We start from the raw sequence: 19,781 nt of genomic DNA, 5'->3' as shown, positions 1-19,781 counted from the left end.
TAGACACATTTAAAAAAAAACAACACAGTTCAAGTCTTAAATTTGTAGTGAGTCCTAACTCAAAAATTCTTTCTTCAATTTCTTAAATAAATAAATAATTCTCAGAGTAGAACAGAAGACTTTTTACAGTCTGTTCACTGGAACGTCTATTAATGCCATTGTAGTCACAAGAAATCTTCCTTTGTATTCCATCATTTGTAGTTAACATTGACTTTTGGTCACTATCCTAATCCATACTTCTGACAAAGTAAAGGTGCTGCAGCTTGTTAACTGGTCCAAGCTGATCATAGGCTGCTCAAGGTAGAGCATAAAAGGAAGGGGAAAGCGGGAGAGGTGAGGAAGGATGTGTTTTCTCCCCTGAATCAAGTGGAGAAAGCCTTCTGGGAGTTGCTGCCCAGTATTTTTCAGTTGACTTACTTTTTTTTATGATTGTTGAGTGGAAATTTAATAAATCCAGTGAAAGGACCTTAAAACGACATAGGCGTGAAGCTTATTTCCATTCCCTGACTGGTGAAAGTGTCCACCAGTTCACAGTACCCTATAGCATAAGTCACCTCTCAGGATGCTAGCTGTAGCACCACAAAAGTTTCTAAACTTGTAAACTGGTGTGTTTTTAATTGTTACCTGGAATACAATCTATCTGTAAAGCAGTGTTCTCAAACGCTGTCCATTTACCACACATGGTCTGCGGAGCATTTACTAGTAGTTTGCAGAGAGCTGGCTTTTTCTGTTTTCCATGCTTTCAGCTGCCTCTACAGATATCTTGGCTCATCATTGCAAAGCACAGCCTGGTGGCCTGGAAAACAGCTGGAAACGAGGAGCCAGCCTAGCTGTCTCTACGGACAGCTGCTACGTGAAGCGCAGGAGAGGAAACAGGAGCCACCCTCAGGGACATGGAGCTGCCAGCCACCAGCAGATGGGGAATGTCCAGCGGAATAGGAGAGATGGGAATGAGGCAGCTGATTAACGTGTCCCCAAAAGTTCAGGGCATTGACACTTCAGTACTGTCATGTGCTTTAAAGATTTATTTGGGTACAATCATGCTTTGTGCATGCAGCTTACAGAAATGGGTGGTGTATAAGACCCCAGAGGGAGCACAATTCCTCAGAGAGTCACAATCCCTCCTGGACTCTTCAGTTGTACTGGTGGAGGGATAATTTGCCAACACTCATTTAAAAGATGTCACATAGTCCCTCATCCCCACTCAACCAGTGAGTGCCACAGGTAAACACATGTGGGTGAGGAGGGCAGAGCTATGGTTCTGTCTGCTAGTCTGCTCGTTCTCCACTTATAGGTTCCAGCCAGCTGCAGTTATAACTGACCCCTATGAAGCCACTCTAAGGTGGGTGTGGGATAGGATCCTTATTCCTTCCTATTCTTTCTGTTCCACCTTGTCATTGCTAGATAGAGTCTAGCCCTTTGCTTTTTGACAAGTACAATCTCACCATTCCCTTCTGCACTCGGAAATTACTGCAGCGCACAGCTACAAGTTAAACGGTTTCCAGGGGGTCCAGTTGTTACAGCTACACGTCTTGGTTGCAGAGAGAGGCTGAGCTGACAGCCAACTATCTCCAGTGTCTGAGAGGTGTGGTTATATTCTATATACCACACACACTGGAGTATTATTTCTTTTATTAATCACTGAATTTTTGAGTAGGAAAAAGTAGTTTGTAAAATTAAGTATGTATTTCCAAGTGATATGTTTGTTTTTGCATAATAATACTAATAGGGCCTTAAGGTAGCCAGATATGCTGCATCCTTGGTCCTGCCCATTTTATGAAATAAAGTAGCCTCCAGAATGTATAGATTTATCAAGGCAGGCTCCTTTCTCGGAAGTAGGTGGAAGGCGGTGTGGGTGAAAGCGATCATGAAATGATAGAGGATTTAAGGAATGGTAGGAGGAATGGTAGCAGGGTAGTAGGGAAAACAGGTGAATAAAGACAATGGACTTCAGGAAGGCAGTTTAACAAACATTAGAATGGGTAGGTAAAATCCCATGGCAAGCAAGTCTAAGGAAAAAAAAGAGTTTAGGAGAGTTGGCAGTTTTTAGAGACACTCTATTCAGGGCAAAGACGGATGGTAAGAGATCAGGAAATCTTTAGTAACCTGAAACTCAACAACAGAGTCATCCACAAAGTGGAAACTATGTCAGATTATGAAGGATGAATATAAAAGAAACAACACAAGCATGTAGGGACAAAATACAGGGTAACAAGAAAACATTTTATAAATACATTAGAAGCAAGAGGAAGATCTAGGCTAGGATAGGCCCATTACTCAGTGAGGAGGGAAAGACGATAACAAAACCACAGCAATGGTGATAGTGTTAAATGCCTTTTTTCTTTCAAAGCGGCAAAGAGTCTTGTGGCACCTTATAGACTAATAGATGTATTGGAGCAGAAGCTTTCGTGGGTGCATCCGACGAAGTGGGTATTCATCCACGAAAGCTTATGCTCCAATACGTCTGTTAGTCTATAAGGTGCCACAGGACTCTTTGCTGCTTTTACAGAACTTTCCCAGAATAATTCCTAGAGCATAATGAACCCACACATGAAAACTCTTAAGTAGGGTAGTTTTGAGGCTCATGGGTGATGCTGTCAGGATATTTTTAGCACTGTTTTAGGCCTGGCATATGTAGTGCTGTCACCAGCACCATGTCTAAGCAGTGGCAGTAGCTGTAATAGATCCTACAAGTTGCCTATTTCTTATAAACATATACACAGCTGAAAACATTCAAGAACTGGTAGACAGTGTGCTTAATATTTAGGTCACAACACAGCGTCTCAGATATGGATTTTTCCTCGTGTATGATGGTAGCAATATAACAAAGCACTCAAATTCTGGTTAATCCCACTGGTTGACCTGTTGTCTTGTTTGCTTGCCAGTGAATATCAACTGATAACTGTGCTAGGTATGACAAGTTTGTGCCCAGTTTTAATCATTCTAAAGAGTTTGTGAGTGTCTTACTGGAATCTTGCTAAGTAAAAAACCTTTTGCTTGAAAAGGTCACTCAGTATATACAAACAATAGGGAATTATATATACTGCAGGAATGAATGTATTCATCATCAGAAAGTAGAAGCCGTTGACTGCATCAGGTATAATGATTCCAGTCTGTAGGAACTGCCAAATATACCATTCAAGAAGGAAACTCACTTTCATTTCTTGAAAGCAATATTCCTCTAATCCACTTGCTAGAGAAAAAGCAGCCAGAAAGTGGAAAAACCGTGATCTCGGGGGGGTTGGTAATTATGTGATGGTGCCTTATACAGAGAATATTTTGGAATTTCCACCTCCCACCTTCCAAGTAGAATGATTCCCCCATACCTTGTTCCCACTTTCAGATATCCCCATCTCTGCTATGCCTCTCAAGTTTCCTCAGTGCTCTTACTCTCTCAGGACCCTTCTGTGTAGGGAACTTGTATTCTTCCGTAGCCTGTACTGCAAGTGATGGAGTCTCAGAGCATGGAGCCTTTTTTTCCTACAGTGGAACACCTCCTTGAGCCACTGCGCTGCCTTGAAATGTAGTGCCAAGCTAGCCACAAAGCTTGCTTATGTCTAATGTTGTCCTAAAGCTAAGCTCTACCTTAGATAGCAAATAAGAAAAACCTGCTTGCTTATATGCCCATTAATACAAAAAACGTTAGCAGTCCACATCATAGGTATGATAGTGGCCTTCACAAAATCCCTTGCTTTCAGGACATTTTCCAAAGGGACACTAAGCACAAAGGAAAGTTTACAGACAATTTTTAATTGTTGAAAAAATAGACTTTGATATTTCCAATGATCAACCTTCTCCTTATCCAGAAGTCATGTTACTGTACGTCACTGTTCTAAACAGGGCTGAGTGAATACTCAATATAAAAATAAATTCTGCAGATATTAGTTCATATTTAGATAAATTACTTTGACTGCAGTTGCAACCCCTTTGTGCTTCTTTCCAGTGAACAAATTTGCTGACAGAAATGCTTGTTGACTAATAAGTGAATATTGAATAATATTCATGAGAAGCACATTTTAAAATTCATAATGAAGATTTTTTGCAATATATACCTGATCTTAACAGCTATATTAATCTATTCTGGAAAACCAAAACAGCTCAAATGTTGTATCTTGAATAGTTGAAATAAACACTAGAATCGATTGGTCTTCAGCTGTCGTTAAGACTGCGCCTATCACAACACGTCTGCCATTCTTCTCACACTCTTGCCTTTCTTCTCCACGTTCGTCCGAAACGTTTCTCAATGTCATCTTCCCATCTTCTTGGAGGCCGACCGGGTGGTCTTTTCTGTTCTCGCAGGTACCACTCAGCAATGATTGTGGTCCACCTATTGTCCGTGAGCCATGCTGTGTGGCCCACCCATCGCATCTTATTATGTCTGCTTTCCACGACAATATCTTTCACACTGCTGTGTTCTCTGATCATTTCATTTGGGATGCGATCCAGAAGGGAAATTCCCAACATAGCTCATTCCATTGCTCTTTCAGCTACCGACAGCCGCTGTTCTTCTCTCTTCGTCAGTGCCCACGTTTCACTGCCATACAGCATGGCTGGCAGCACTGTTGAATTGAAGATATTTGTACGTGTGGTCTTGTCGATTTTTCCTTTGAGGACATCCTTAATGGAATTAAACGCACGCCATCCTGCCCGAAGCCCTTGCAAGAGTTCTCCGTTCAGGTCTTGGCGCATATTAACTTCTTGGCCTAAATATATGTACTGTTCCACTTCTTCAGTTTCTTCTCCTGTTACCGTTATTCGGGCTTTTCGTAAGACATCTGATCACATGTATTTCATTTTGCAGCGGTTCATTTTCAGGCTGACCTGACTGATTTTCTTGTCGAGTCTTCGTAGCATGCTCTGCAGTTGGTTGGTGCTTTTGGCAATTAGTACGATGTCGTCTGCGAATCTGAGATGGGATAATCATTCTCCATTTATGTTGACACCACTCCTCCAGTTGACCTTGTTCATAACCATTTTGAGGCAGATGGTGAATAGTTTTGGTGAAATCGTATCTCCTTGCTTTATGCCTTTCTCGATTTAGGATGCGGAAGGGAGTTTCGAGGAAAGTAATGTCTGTTGTACATCCAGTATTTGCTTCCTTCAACAAACTGATGTGTTAATGCCCTGCTCTGTGAGTGCCTTTAATATTGCGTTAAACTCGACGCTATCGAAGGCTTTTTCATAGTTGACGAAAGCAATGTACAGGGGAGTTTGTATTCCCTCGCTCTGTCTAGGAGCTGGCTAAGGGTAAATATATGGTCGATCATGCTGAAATTTCTTCAAAACCCTGCCTGCTCTCTTGGCTGTTGTTCATCCAGACTCTGTGAGAGTCGGTTCGTTATCACCTGTGTGAAGAGCTTGTAGATGTGAGAGAGCAGGCATATAGGGTGTTAGTTCTTAAGATTTTCTCGATCGCCCTTCTTGTGCAGCAGGATGGTATTCGACTCCTTCCAGCTTGATGGTATTTTTCCTTCTTCAAGATATCTACTAAATCTTAAAGCGAGGGCCTTCCAAAGTTTTTCACCTCCTGCAGAAATAATTTCTGACATTATTGTGACTTTGCCTGGAGCTTTTCCCTTCTTCATCTGGTGTAGTGCACTTCGGACTTCGCTGACGATTACTGGGGGGACATGTTTTTCTGACTCTTGGAGCTTTGGGAAAGGGACGTTGATTCTTGATTTGAACGGTTCTGTATTGAAGTCCTTGCAGACCTCCTCCGTCCCTGCTCTGTTGATTACTGTCTCTCCATCCTTGTTCTTCAATGCTGTTACGCTCAGTCTATGCTGCATCAATTCCTGCTTGCATGTCCTGAGGCTCTTGAGTGATTCAGCTGTTTTGAGGAGCTTTTCTTTCTGGAAGTTCTCAAAGTTGTCTTTCAGTTTTCGCTATATAAGCTGGCACAGAATGGAGTACTCCAGGTTGTTATCCGAGCTCCTTTTCATGTTTCTCTGCCTCTCCAACAAGCTTTTTGTTTCATCAGCTTTTCAATTCCAGCTGCTTTTATGCAATGTCTCAGCTTGTCAGCAAAGACACTATAGTTCTCATCACACTTTTCCGTCTGGCTCGAGTCAAACCCAGAAATCGCTTTCTACAGCTTTGCTTCATTGAATGTCTTTGGCCGCTGTTTTCTGTTTGCCATCTGTAACGCCTTCTTTTCCACCGCTTCATCAAAAATCAGCTTCGTTCTAAGCAGGTGATGGTCACTGCCGGTGTTGAAAGGCTGCACCACAGAGACGTCTTGAACGATGTGCCTTTTTACTGACTAAAATATAGTCTCTTTCATTCTTGCTCTTCGTGTTTGGCATGATCCACGTCCACCTTCTTGTGGTCTTCTTTTTGTACCAGGTATTTGCCACATACAGTTCTTTAGTTTCTGCCATCGCTACCAGCCTTTCTCCTCTTTCATTCCTTTCGCCACTGCCGTATCTCCCTATGAACTTTTCACCAGCTTTCCCTCGCCTGACCTTGGCATTGAAATCTCCCATTGTGACAGTGTAAGTGGACTTTTGTGCAAGGGCTCTTTTGAGCTCTCAGTAGAATTCTTCCACTTTGTCCTCATTTGCACTTGTGGGAATGTAGGTTTGGATGACCTTGAGTGTAGCTTTTGACTCCATCTGAAGATGCAGCACACCAATACGTGATGATATTAGGTGGCATGATATGACTTTCGAAGACCAATCCTTACTGACGATAAATCCGTCTCCTCCAACATTTCTAGCGCCATCTTTCCGAGCCTCACAGCGCTTCCATCCTTCCAGTTGACTTCCAACTTCTCCTTTCGTTGGGTTTCTCAGACACCAAGGATATCTCTTCTTATCCTTTTTCTTCTCTTCCATGAGATGGTTTAACGTTTCCTCCCTCGCCAGCGACCTACAATTGTAAGTACACACAGCGAGGGTTGTCCTTTTCCATGTTGGCCTAGCACCTGACATTTTTAGCAACCTCTCGTTGCTCAATTTCTGCTCCACCACCGTAGAATGGTTCGATGATGCGCAGGGAACTAAGACCCACTTACTTGTGTTGTTTTAGCAATTAACTTCAAGCCATTCCACTGGCTAGGCGGACAGGCATGCATATCTCCTCCAGCTTAGCTAGCCTTCAACCTCTAAGGAGAAGGAAAAGCGCTGTTTCCTCTGAGTGAGCAATACCCCTCCCTGGATTGGATAGTCTAACACCTTTGTAGCATGGTTAGACCTACCAGGGCATACGCTCCGCTACCATAGCTGTCAGGTGGCCTGGGTCACCGCTGCGCCACGATGAGGCGTTGAGGTAGGATTTTGCAGTGCCGGCTGAGGTGGGATCCCGAGGCCACTAGGAATTAATCAACAAAATTATTTGTGAATAACTTCTAATACTAAATAAACTTGAGAAACTTGCATACCATTTTTGGATAATTCACAATCAGAAAAAGAAGCAACATTTACTGAATACATTAGTTGTTATGGATTATTGAATTCAGCTGTAATGCTGAATGTAAATGTGAATAAAGGAGTCAGATAATGGAAACTGAAACTTTTGAGTGCATAAAGCTGCTCTAGAGTTGTTATGGTGACAGTTTCTCCTGAATAAACTAACACTAGCATAAAAAGGATCATCTGCTCTACTGATATAATTTCATTGAAAAGCATTTGTCCAACTCTAGTATCTCATGTCTACCTCTATCCAGTATTAATTCTGAAATACTTACTAGTTACTCAGAAAATGTCGTGACAATGCAATTAGAATGAAACCTGACAAAGCTAAAAGAAGCATATCAATACAATGCTCTTTCTGACAAAGATCTTATCTAGAAAGTAAATGGTTTGGGTTATTCTGCTAAACTGGTAGAAGTGTTGTTTGAGTTATAACATTGACTTAATTCTAGTTGTGGCTGGATGTGGGACAGAAAGGGGTAACTTGAAATTGTTGGACACCAAATAATTTTATTTTAAAATTATTAAAAGTATTTAGTTTACTGAAACAAGAAATGGGTAGGCCAGCTCCTCCTAATTGTTTCTCTTACAGCCACCTTATGCGTATGTCTCCCACTCTTTAGTCTCTTACATACTTTAGAAAACACCATGATTAAAGCCAAGCAAAATCATCACAATTAACAACCATGGCTGTTTCATTATTAAAGAAAGGAAAAAAGGGAACATTATACAAAACAACACAAATAACCAACCACAAAAGAAAAAATGTTTTTTTTTCTGTTACAATCTTGTCTATATGTCTCTCTTTCTGTGGAGAGCTTTTAATGTAGATTACACCAGGGGTCGGCAACCTTTGGCATGCAGTCCATCATGGTAATCCGCTGGCGGGCCGTGAGACATTTTGTTTATGTTGACCATCCACAGGCATGGCCCCCCGCACCTCCCTGCGGCCACCGTTTGTCGTTCCTGGCCAATGGGAGCTGCGGGACATGGCGGCCAGCATGTCCCGCAGCTCCCATTGGCTGAGAATGGCGAACCGCGGCCACTGCAGGGGGGCCGTGTCTGCAGATGGTCAACATAAAATGTCTCACGGCCTGCCAGCGGATTACCCTGGTGGACCGTGTGCCAAAGGTTACCAACCCCAGGATTACACTCTTGAGAGTGACAATTTCTTGGGTGGGTGCTTTTAACTTGGGAAAGTAAGACCAAAATATATTGTTTCCTAAAATTATTGTAAATCTATTCTTTAGTATATCCTTAGGTAACTAAGAATGTTTATAGATGGGCAAAATAATTTTGTTTCAGGGAAGGGGAACCTGTTGGTTATTAATAAATAACCAGCCAGTTTATAACTATATATGATGAAGCTGAAAAAATATTTAAATCAGTTACTGAGACGAAGCCATTTAAGGAGCTGTCATGAGACAGGCCAGTTAACCAATATTAAGAATCTTACATCCAACATCTCCAATGTTTCTGTATTTGCCAATATTTAGCCACTGTCTCCTCTCCAGGAATACGTGATCTAACCATCTGTGATTAACACGAGAAACTGTTGATATTCTAAGTTACAACAGCAGTTTCATATCTCTATAAAACCATTACAAGAGTTTAAATCTAATCCCTTGGCAGTATAACCTTCTCTCACCAATCCACTGTGATTCTATGTTGAAGTCTTGGGAAGACTTGGGGTCAGTTTCTTCTTGAGTGTCCTTTATTGTTCTTAGCTGTCTGTGGCAGCTTGCTTAAGGAGATAGACAGGATGAGTTGTGGAGTGTTTACTGTCTAAGCTGGGTATCAGAGGATCTGTGCATGAGGGGTGCTCACTTCTCAATTTTATACTCTTCTTCTTCCTATTGCCATGAAATTACAATTGTTTATATTCAAAGCTGGTAGCTGTCACCCTTTCATTGTTTCCATGTCTTCATGGGTACTGTCTTCGTCTTATGAATGTGTAGTTTATTAACATTAGGGTTATAATTCTTTCTTCACAGTTATATTTCCTTTGTTTTTGTGGCAGGAGAACATCTTTAAGTTTAGAGTTTTAACTCTTTCTTTTATTCAGTCAGTTTTCTGAGATATACCTTTTATTCCATCAGGGTTTAATAGGAGTTGAAATTCTGTTTCCGATGAGTCCAAACACACTCCTGTTCTCTTTAAAACAGTTAGCTCTCAAAGTAGTCTTTTTAAATTAAATTATCTAAGAGAGTCTTTAAGCTCAAATGGTCATAAAAAAATGTATCCTCTTTTCTTTTTCCCAGTCTTTGAGAGGTTTGAGTAATTAATTAATTCCCTATTAATATAAATATTCTCTATTTATATGGCTTTTTACATTAGTAATTAGTTTAACATCAGATGATCTTGCTAAATGATACATCAAACATCTTACTATTGATAGAACAATGATATCAGGCTGTTATGTGAAGTTTGTATTCACATACAAAATATTTCCAAATGTACATCTCAAAAGAAGCTTATGTCATCCTAAGAATTTGAGAAACACAAAGGTTTTTACCTTCATTGGAAACATGAGTTGGAAGTAACCAATATCTTTTGTAACCTTTTTCCAGCATAAATGTTCTCCAAATTTGAAGAGTGAATACTTTTAATACTTTTACAAAAGAAATCAATTTCAAAAAGAATATTTTCCCAATTCTTAGTGTGGGTTTAAACTCAGGTTTTTCTTTGAAAAGAAAAGTGGGGGGGGGGAGGGAGGGAGAAGGGGAGGAGAGAGAGAGAGAGAGTGTATAGCTTTACTTTACCTCTATATTTATTGATCTGATAACAAAACCCTGCATTCCTTTTCCTAAATCATGATTGTTTTACATGGTTGGTGTTTCTTGACCTCAGAGTTACAATTGTTTGTTATTTAGAATAAAGTACACATTTCAATAATGAATACATTTTTTAACCATAGCATAAAAGAAAATAGTATAAGGTTAAGCAAGGTAAAGTTTAAAATGCAGATAGGTCTGAGTCCATATAAAACTTATAGGGGTCATAAACATGGTGTATGGCCAAGGAGGTGATCATCTTGGGGTTTGCTTGCCCTTGCGAGACAGAACAGAAACCTGAAATTTCTTTTATCAGCCCGAACATTTTATGACCAACTAACTGAATATGTAGAAGTATTATTGTATTTTTAAGCCTCCTGGCTATAACACACTTGTATGTTCAGATATTAACATATCTTAATATACAGTAAAGCTGCAAACAAGTTTGCAGCAACCAAAAAAAGTTATAATAATTTTATTAATATAATAGTTGCTTCTCTTGAGGTCATTTACATGGATTTTCAAATTTTCTCCCTCAATAAATGGTTTAAACCTTTCAATCCTCTTGGCATCATGTGAAGACAGATTGAAGACCGAGGCTTTAGTACCAGTGTCACTGGATATTTCCAGGAAACAGACAGAGCAGCCACTGGGACTAGAGCAGGCTCCAGTGAAAAGCTCTGATAAAAGTCCGGATTTGAACTATCAGAGAGAGACCCTGGGAAGTGCTCAGTGAAGAAACTGAGCAGAGAAGGATAAGAGTTCAAGCTTGAGTAAGGTAGTGTGATAGACTATTAAGCCCTTGTCCTGCACCATAGAAGTCAATGAAGTTTAGGTGAGTTGGGTCAAATTTGTCCATCATTTACACTGATGGAGTGTTGTAAGACTGGACAGAATACGTGTCCTCCTCCATAGTCTTTAAATGTCTTATACAATTTCTGGTCACTTTCATTTGAATTTTCGTTTTGTTATCTTATAGTTGGTTATTTTAAACAATTTTTCAAATAGTTTCATTTCAGTCTGCTTGTAATCTTCAGTCTGTCTGACAAATAATGTAGTTCATTCCATAATCTGTTTTTATCAGATTTTCTTCAGAAGGATCCTGTAGGACAGGGGTGGGCAAACTTTTTGGCTCATACTTCCTGAGATTAAATGTTTAAAAGCTCTTCAACAAACAATGTAAAGCACATCGTTTATTAGAATATGCAGTACCAGTACTTCCATACACCAAGTCATGGGTGTCTCCTTTTATTTATTTATTTGTATTACAATAGTGATCCCAATCTGCTAGGCCCTGCCGACACACAAAATAAACCATTGCTGTGAAACGTTCATTCCAATGATTAACTAGTTTATCAAACCACAGAATAGTCCAGCCATGGAAAACATTTTAAGTGTGAAGGGAGAAACTTAGGCCAGTTCTCTTCCCTTTATACTGGACAGGGGTGTTCTCTGGGCCTTCCTCTTGCTCCAGAGTCTCCTTCTCCCACTCACTACCTAAATCTCTTGTCTTCTGGCCCATCACCCATTCCTAGGGAGCTCCTGCAGAACTTTTGGCTCTCTGCACTCTCTCTGTCATTGAGAGTCCAATGCCTGCTCTCTCTGCCCCTTTTCTGACTCAGGAAATCTTCTTCTTCCCTCTAGTGCCAGATGCTTTCTCTTAAATGCAGCTGGGCTTAGCTCATCAGTCGCAGGTGTGCTGCTTCTTGCCTCTTAAAGGGCAAGAGCTACCTTGTGACACTATGCGTAAGTGTTTGTTGCATTGGGGCCAGGGAGACCTCTTTATCAGCTGCCTAGACTGTTCTCACAAATATCACTACTTGTTTGTCCTCCTCAGTAATGAGATTTGGTTAATAATAGCATTGCAGTTAGAGGTGGTTGGGAATTTTTCGCCACAATGGTTTTTCATCGGAAAATGTTCATAGGAAAGGGTTGGTTTCTGAGGTTCAGGATCACATTTCTGGGGAGCGACAAAGGCTGCCAGTATAGCCAAGAGACCAATGGTTATGGCATTCACCAGGGATGTGGGAGACTCAGGTTCAAGTCCCTGCTCTGTCTGATTTGGAGCAGGGATTTGAACCTGGTTCTCCCAGATCCCATGTGAGCACCCTAACCGCCAGGATATTCTGTCACACACACGTGCACACACTGGTGACAACATCTGAAAGGTCTCACTTTCATCCCTGTGCAGAACAAGAAAATATTTTCAGATCTGAAATGTTTACAGGATGGGAGAACTGTTTCCCACCCAGCGTAAATTACAATATCTTGTTGTACAGGTATTACATTTGTATTTGAACACACTTTGTAACTGATCTATATTGCACAAATTATTTTAAAAAATTGGGGGAAATGTTCCACTCACCACAACAGATAATAATTTTGAAGTCATTTTGATTTATTAGTTCAGGATATTTTAAGATTCTGATAAACAGATAAGCTTTGTAATATGTCAGCCAACATAATACTGCTTAGGTTGCAAACAAGGCTCTGAAAAGTTACTGAAACTGATTACCCACACGACTGTGGGAGCTGAGGGGTTCATCCACATACACACATAGCTATACATGCTTTATCAGAATTTTCTGAAATCCTGCATCACATCCTGAAATGTAAATGAATATAGAACATTTTAGAGAGACAAGGGGAGTTAAATAGTATCTTTTATTGGACCAACTAGTGTTGGTGAGAGAGACAAGTTTTTGAGAATCACAGCGCTCTCCCCAACAGAAGTTGGTCCAATAAAAGATATTCTCTCACCCACCTTGTCTTTCTAATATTTTGGGACCTACATGGCTATAACAACACTGCATGCAGAATGTTTTGAGATTTACAAAATATACATATATAATTTTGTAAAAGTCAGATTCTACTATGAACAAGTATCTGTGACTCAAGTTGAAAATGCAGAATGGATCAAGGGGTGCTTAAATTACTCTGTTTTCCCCTTTACAATACTAAATTGAAGTCATAGTTACACTGGTATAAAATCAGTAAGTGAGAAAAGAATCAAATCCACAGTGTACTATACTATCTATGGCATTTGATTTGTGAAAATGCTCAGCATTGGATTGAATTCGCTCTCATAGATGTCAGTAGGAACAAAATCAGATCAATGCTGAGCACTTCAGAAAATCCCACCCATGAAGTTGAGACTGTTCCTGCAGTTGGAGACGCTTGAAGTGCTTGGACTGCTATCTGCCTTGTGTTGTATTGCGCTGACATCCACCATTTTTGTGCCAGGAAAATTAATGTTCATATTCCCAGTAAACAATGTTTGACATCTGCTGATTAATCTAGTAACATAGAAACTTCTATCTATTATTCAGACCTTGCAATTTACTCATTAACTATCTCAGTTTAAAAATCCACCAATAATGTTTGAATACTGTGTTATAGTGGTTTTCAAACTTTTTTCATTCGTAGACCCTAAAAAAATTTCGAATAGAGATGCGGCCCCTTTTTGGAAATGTTAGGCATAATCTGAAGATTCTCTGTTCCGTGGTAATGACAACCTCTCTTAGACACAGTCGGTGGACCCTCCCACAGGAGACTGTGGACCACAAGTTGAAAACCATTGCTATGTTAGAAATGGTTTGCTAAACAAAATAGATTCATAGAACTATAGAGCTAGAAGGGAACTTTAGAGGTCATCTAGTCCAGTCCCCTGCACTCATGGTAGGACTAATTAAATAGACTATTCCTGACAGGTGTTGGTCTAATCTGCTCTTAAAAATCTCCAGTTATGGAGATTCCACAACCTCCCTAGGCAATTTATTTCAATGCTTAACCACCCTGGCAGTTAGGAAGTTTTTCCTAATGTCCAACCTAAACCTCCCTTGCTGCAATTTTAGCCCATTGCTTCTTGTCCTATCCTCAGAGGTTAAGAAAAACCATTTTTCTTCCTCATCCTTGTAACAACATTTTACATACTTGAAAATTGTTATCATGTCCCCTCTCAGTCTTCTCTTTTCCAGACTAAACAACCATTTTTTTTCAATCTTCCCTCATAGGTCATGTTTTCTAGACCTTTAATCATTTTTGTTGCTCTTCTCTGGAATCTTTCCAATTTGTCCACATCCTTCCTGATATGTGACACCCGGCACTGGACACAATACTCCAATTGAGGCTTTTTCAGTGCAGAGTAGAGCAGAAGAATTACTTCTCGTGTATTGCTTACAACGCTCCTTCTAACACATCCCAGAATAATGTTCACTTTTTTTGCAACAGCATTACACTGTTGACTCATATTTAGCTTGTGGGCCACTATGACCCCCAGATCCCTTTCTGCAGTACTCCTTCCTAGGCAGTCATTTCCCATTTTGTATGTGTGATTGTTCCTTCCTAAATGGAGTACTTTGCATTTGTCCTTATTACATTTTGTTCTATTTACTTCAGACCATTTCTCCAGTTTGTCCAGATCATTCTGAATTTTAATCCTATCTTCCAAAGGACTTGCAACCCCTCCCAGATTGGTATCATCCGCAAGCATTATAGGTGTACTCTGCATCCCATTATTGAAATCATTGATGAAGGTATTGAACAGAACTAGATCCAGAATTGATCATTGCGGAAACCCACTCATTGTGCCCTTCCAGCATGACTGTGAACCAACGATAACTACTCTCCGGGAACAGTTTTCCAACCAGTTGTGCACCCTCCTTATTGTAGCTCCATCTAGGTTGCATTTTCCTAGTTTATTTATGGGACAGTCATGCGAGACAGTGTTCCTCAACACAAATATTATGCCTTGCACCAGAAAAGCAAAAACAGTCTGGCAGTGCTACAAGTAGCAGAACATAAATGTATAGCTCTGTGCATGAAATGCCTGTGGATGGGACTGAAACTGCTGACCACCAAAGCATCCCGCAAACCCTGTCAGAGTGCAATACCATCAGAGAGTTTTTGGCCTCACTTAGTCATAATGTACCTTTTCTCAATTAAAATACATAACATGTCAGCAGGCAATGAAGCAGCATTCTTGAGGTCCATGAGGAAGCTCTTGATGCTTTCAGGCTAGCTGTGGTTCGACCAGTGAGGACTCTGCCTGGAAAAGGAAAGGGCCACCTGGGTTGTGGAGGTAAGTCAATGTGCCTTAAATATTGGGTGTATTTTCTAGTAAAATATTCTGATAACTCATACACTAATCCAAACAACTACTCATTTATGAAATCATGATAGAGAAAATGTAACCTGTTGTAAGGCCAGTCCTTGAGTCCCTTTCCTGTACATCTGGAACTCATCAAAGCCATAAACAGAGATGACACAGCTACAAAAAATAGGATGGAGTAGTAGTTGCTTTATTGGGTCCGGCTATCTCTTTGTAACTCATCAGTCAACTGTGTCGTCTTCCTTTCACAGCAGGAATTCATGGTGGGATTATGGAGGCTAACGTTAGGTGAGGAGGTCTCCCTCTAAGGTGTCTCACTTTAATGTGTGAATAATATAGCAACTTTACTTAGCTTCTACTGGACTAAGTAGTCACATGACTGGGTTGTGGCTGAGGAGCTATGGGTGAGTGAGATTCCAGAAATCTATGTTTTGTATTCAGATATTTCACAGCAAGTCAAACCATCTCTATCATTTTGTGTAAACAAAGCTTCCCTTTGCAAGCATGTTTCAAATACAAAGTATGGTGGGCCTCCATTTTAGCATGTGCTGCGGGAATAAAAATAATTAATAAAAAATAAACTGGCATTTACAAAGAACCTCTCATCCAAAAATCCCAGCACACTCAACAAATTGATAATGTCACTATAAAGTAGATAAACCAAGAATCACTCCCTCTATCACTGTAAAGCAGCCACTTCTAGGACGCACAGCAACTATCGCATCAAAACTAACAGTAGTTCAGGATAGCAATGTGATGTGTATGGTCTACATTAAGCCACATTGTTTGTTTATATAGTCACATGCACGGATGCATCTAATGCCTTGTGGATGAACGTGCTCTAGCTGGCAAGTAAGTAAATATTGTGCTAATTGTGGCCTTTTCTCTTTGTTAGGGGTTACTGGATGAACCCTAGAAGATCAAGATAGATCTGGATGCTTTGAGATTGCCTTCCCTTGCCTTGCAAAGTGATAACCATGAAACTTGAAATATTTGTCAGAAAATTAAATTTTTTAGATCATAAATGATTTTAGAGAGAAATAGATTTATTCATTCTGTAATCCTATTTAGGTTTCTTCCCCCTCTTTACACTCTGTAAATCATGTTTGATAATAAAGCTGATTTTTTTTCAATTATGTCACTGATAATTTTGTTCCATCACAGGCTAACACTTCAAAAGCCAAGTTTTAAAAACATGACTTGTATCTTAGTGTATAATTTTCAAATATTTTCACTTTTGTGTGCACATAAATAAATTACATATACAAATCAAACACCAGTGGGTTTTCTGTATATAAAATGCACCATTTGTTTTCAGGTGTAAAAGGGCACCGACACTGTGCCCTACAAGTGATTTGTTTGTGCAAAGTTGTGTACCTGCATCAGAGACATGACCAGATTTTCAAAGAGGCAAAGTATTTTCTTATTTGTATTCAAATCTGCACATGGTCATGCAGCCATAAGACTATTTTTATTATTAATTGGGCATGATAGGCATTCTTGGTGTTTTACAAACAGATAAGAAAGCTATCTATAACTGAGGACAATTAAAATCTAAGGGCTTATCTCCACTACCCCCAGTGGATCGATCACTGCAGCCATCAATCCACTGGGGGTCGATTTAACGGGTGTGGTGAAGACCTGCTAAATCAACCGCCGATTGCTTTCCCGTTGACTCCGGTAAGTAGATCTAAGCTACGTCGTCTTGAGTTACACTACTAATGTAACTCAAATTGCGTAGCTTAGATCGACTTTTCCCTGTAGTATAGATCTGCCCTAAGTAAGAAATCACAGAGAGGAATAGAAGAAGGAACAGAATCACAAATCAGGGAGAGAAGAAATCATAGCCTGATATGGACATTTTACATGCAATTCCTTATTAATGAATTGCTGACATTGAGCTGTTTTTTTTTCTTTTTTTCACATTAGGGCTAAATTCAGCACAGGAATGCAGTGCGGGGTTGGGAGGAGCACATCAAGAACCTCCCTCTTCTTCATGGTACAGGCCAAATAGAACTGTAGGCCCTGCATAGTCATGGGCTGTTCTGCCCATGTGCCACTTTGGGTGAACAGTGTCCCAAGCAGGGTGGAGAGGAGATGTTTCCACTGGTCACCCACTCTCCCTGGCCCACACAGCTCTACCCTGTAAAAGGGTGCAATGGTAGGCACACCGTCTCTGCACATCTATAACTTCCAAGATGTACTTTACCTTTATGGGGCAGAATACCGATTTGTGCTTCCCTTACGGTGGTGCAGCCCCATGTTGCCCCTGCAAGGCACAATCAAGCCTTTAAATAAATCTTTCTCTCTCTCCCGCTCTCATGCCTGAATATATACACAGGGTCACTTAACTGCAGCAAAAGAACTTTTCAAAGATGCTTCTGCATTAGAGATCGCCATCAGATTATGTAATTGTCTTCTGTAGCAGTGGTTGTGATACTACAGTATGAATTGGACCCAAATAGTAGTACTTATTAGGGGGCAGAGTCCCCCCTGCATCTATGCTCTGCTCAATACATTGGATTATAGTGATGGTGAGGTGTCAAGATGCTAGTTACAGCTCCCTGGCATGAATTTCCATATGCCATTGGAGGATCAGAGGAACCATGTACTCTTCCTATTCCCAATATGCTACTTTCATCCCCCAGCACACTCCCTGTGCCAGAGAATAGGGTTGTGGCTATTGGTTTAGGAGGATGGAGCTATTTAATCCAGTGGAGACTTCCCCACTGCAGACTGACTATGACCAGAATCAGTACATAAGAACTGGGGGCTAAGTCCATGATGCCGTCCCAACACCGAAAGCCCAGTTAAGGTGTGACCAGGTGAGTCAGTCGCAATCATTACATGGAGTGATATTTAAATATTTAATATTCCAGCTGGTTATGTCTGCTTTTTTATAGTTCTGTTCTGTATTTCTTAACCTATACAATAGTTTTAGGGTCAGATACTCAGTTCCATGATATAAAGGGAACTTGGCTGCTTTAAGGCAGCTTTGATGCAACATCAGAAAGGGAAAGGATGGCATAGTCAACCCTGTGCCACTACCTCTTCCTCCACCAACAGATGGAGGAAGGGCATGTCGGGGACACAATGTGCTGCCAAAATCCTGGCCAACAATATGGTTCCCTAAAAGCCCCTATCCATCAATTCAAGTCACAGCTGCCTTAAGGATTGTGGGGGAGAAAAGTGATGTAAAACTACCTCTGCCCTTCTCAGGATCACCAGTGCGGCTATCCCACCGTCTGTAATCTCTAAAATGACATAAAAATGAGGCAGGAGTAAGAAATTAGAAAGAAGTGTTGCAGAAAGGATTGCATTGTTGTGAACACAAAGAATCCTCTTGCTCCTGTACCCATTAGTATCCGTCTAAGTCTAAGGTTTGAATATAACAGCACAACACTGCTGGCAGTTACCCCTGTTATGTCAGGTTCTGTAAGGGTGTTTTATTATGCAAGCTCAGAAATCTGATTGATTGTGTGTCTTTGCTGCCATTAGTGGAAATTCCAGTTGAAAATTGCAACTGGTTCCAACTGGCAACCAGGTTTTGGAACAAAGCAGCGGATTTCTCATTATATTGGTTCAAAGTGTCCGTCAGTAGAAACCAACCAAAACCTTCTGAAGGGTTCTAACAGAGTCTACTGGAATTTCTATTAGGAACATTTGAATTGCACAAGATAAATGGCAGTGTACAAACATTTTATATGAATCAGGAAAGATTCTGTCACGTTAAATAACAGCAAGGTCCAAATTGTACCCTGACTTGCATCCCATGCAATAGCAATGGTCCAAATGCTTATCTCAGTTTTACTGATATAAATCACTTATAAATATGCTTATAATTTTTAGAAATTCTGGAATGTGGTAAGATTGACAGAATTTCTTTGAGAGGGAGAGGTACATAGAAAAGCTCCATGTACTTCATATTTCTGTTCCTTGGGCCAGAGGAAGTGAAATTGCACAGGGGAGGGGGTATTATTATTACTGTTATTTGTTCAGTGCTGATAATTTAGTTAACACTGTACAAGACATGAAATAAAGATAGTGCCTGCTTACAATCTGAAATAAAGGGATTGTTTCTTTCTATGACTCCCTTTGGAGCATTGACATGTCACTGCTTTGTTCTCCTGTGTTAACATCCCTGTTTCCTCCTTCTCTGGCACTGGCTACGTATAGGTCTCTCCAGACAATCTGGCTACTGTTGGTGCTAAAGCCTTCTCCTCAATAGCTCCTGCTATCTAGAACAGACTTCTTCGGGGGGGGGGGGGAGGGAATATGGTATTTTCAGTGTTAAAAATGAAAGTATTACTGGGCATAGCTAGTGTACTAGCAATTTTTTGCAGAGTAAATGCCTGCTTTATGCTTTTTGTAGTTAGTTCTTCAGTTTTGTAGACCTTATGTCTGGCAAAACTCCAATTCCATTTTTGTCTGTGCTATCTAAAAATCTGGTTTAATTAAAAGCTTCTGGTAAGGTTATAAATACTT

At 40.4% G+C, this 19,781-nt stretch overlaps 1 protein-coding gene across 1 annotated transcript in view; it reads left to right on the top strand.

The window, feature by feature from the left end:
* Nucleotides 1-19,781, top strand: part of COL21A1 (collagen type XXI alpha 1 chain) — a 193,969-nt gene that overhangs the window by 116,831 nt on the left and 57,357 nt on the right. The gene's annotated exons all lie outside the window — the stretch shown is intronic.

This window comes from Lepidochelys kempii, chromosome 3 (assembly GCF_965140285.1).
Source record: "Lepidochelys kempii isolate rLepKem1 chromosome 3, rLepKem1.hap1, whole genome shotgun sequence".
Classification (NCBI taxonomy): Eukaryota; Metazoa; Chordata; order Testudines; family Cheloniidae; genus Lepidochelys; species Lepidochelys kempii.
This window is presented reverse-complemented; position numbering and strand designations above follow the sequence as displayed.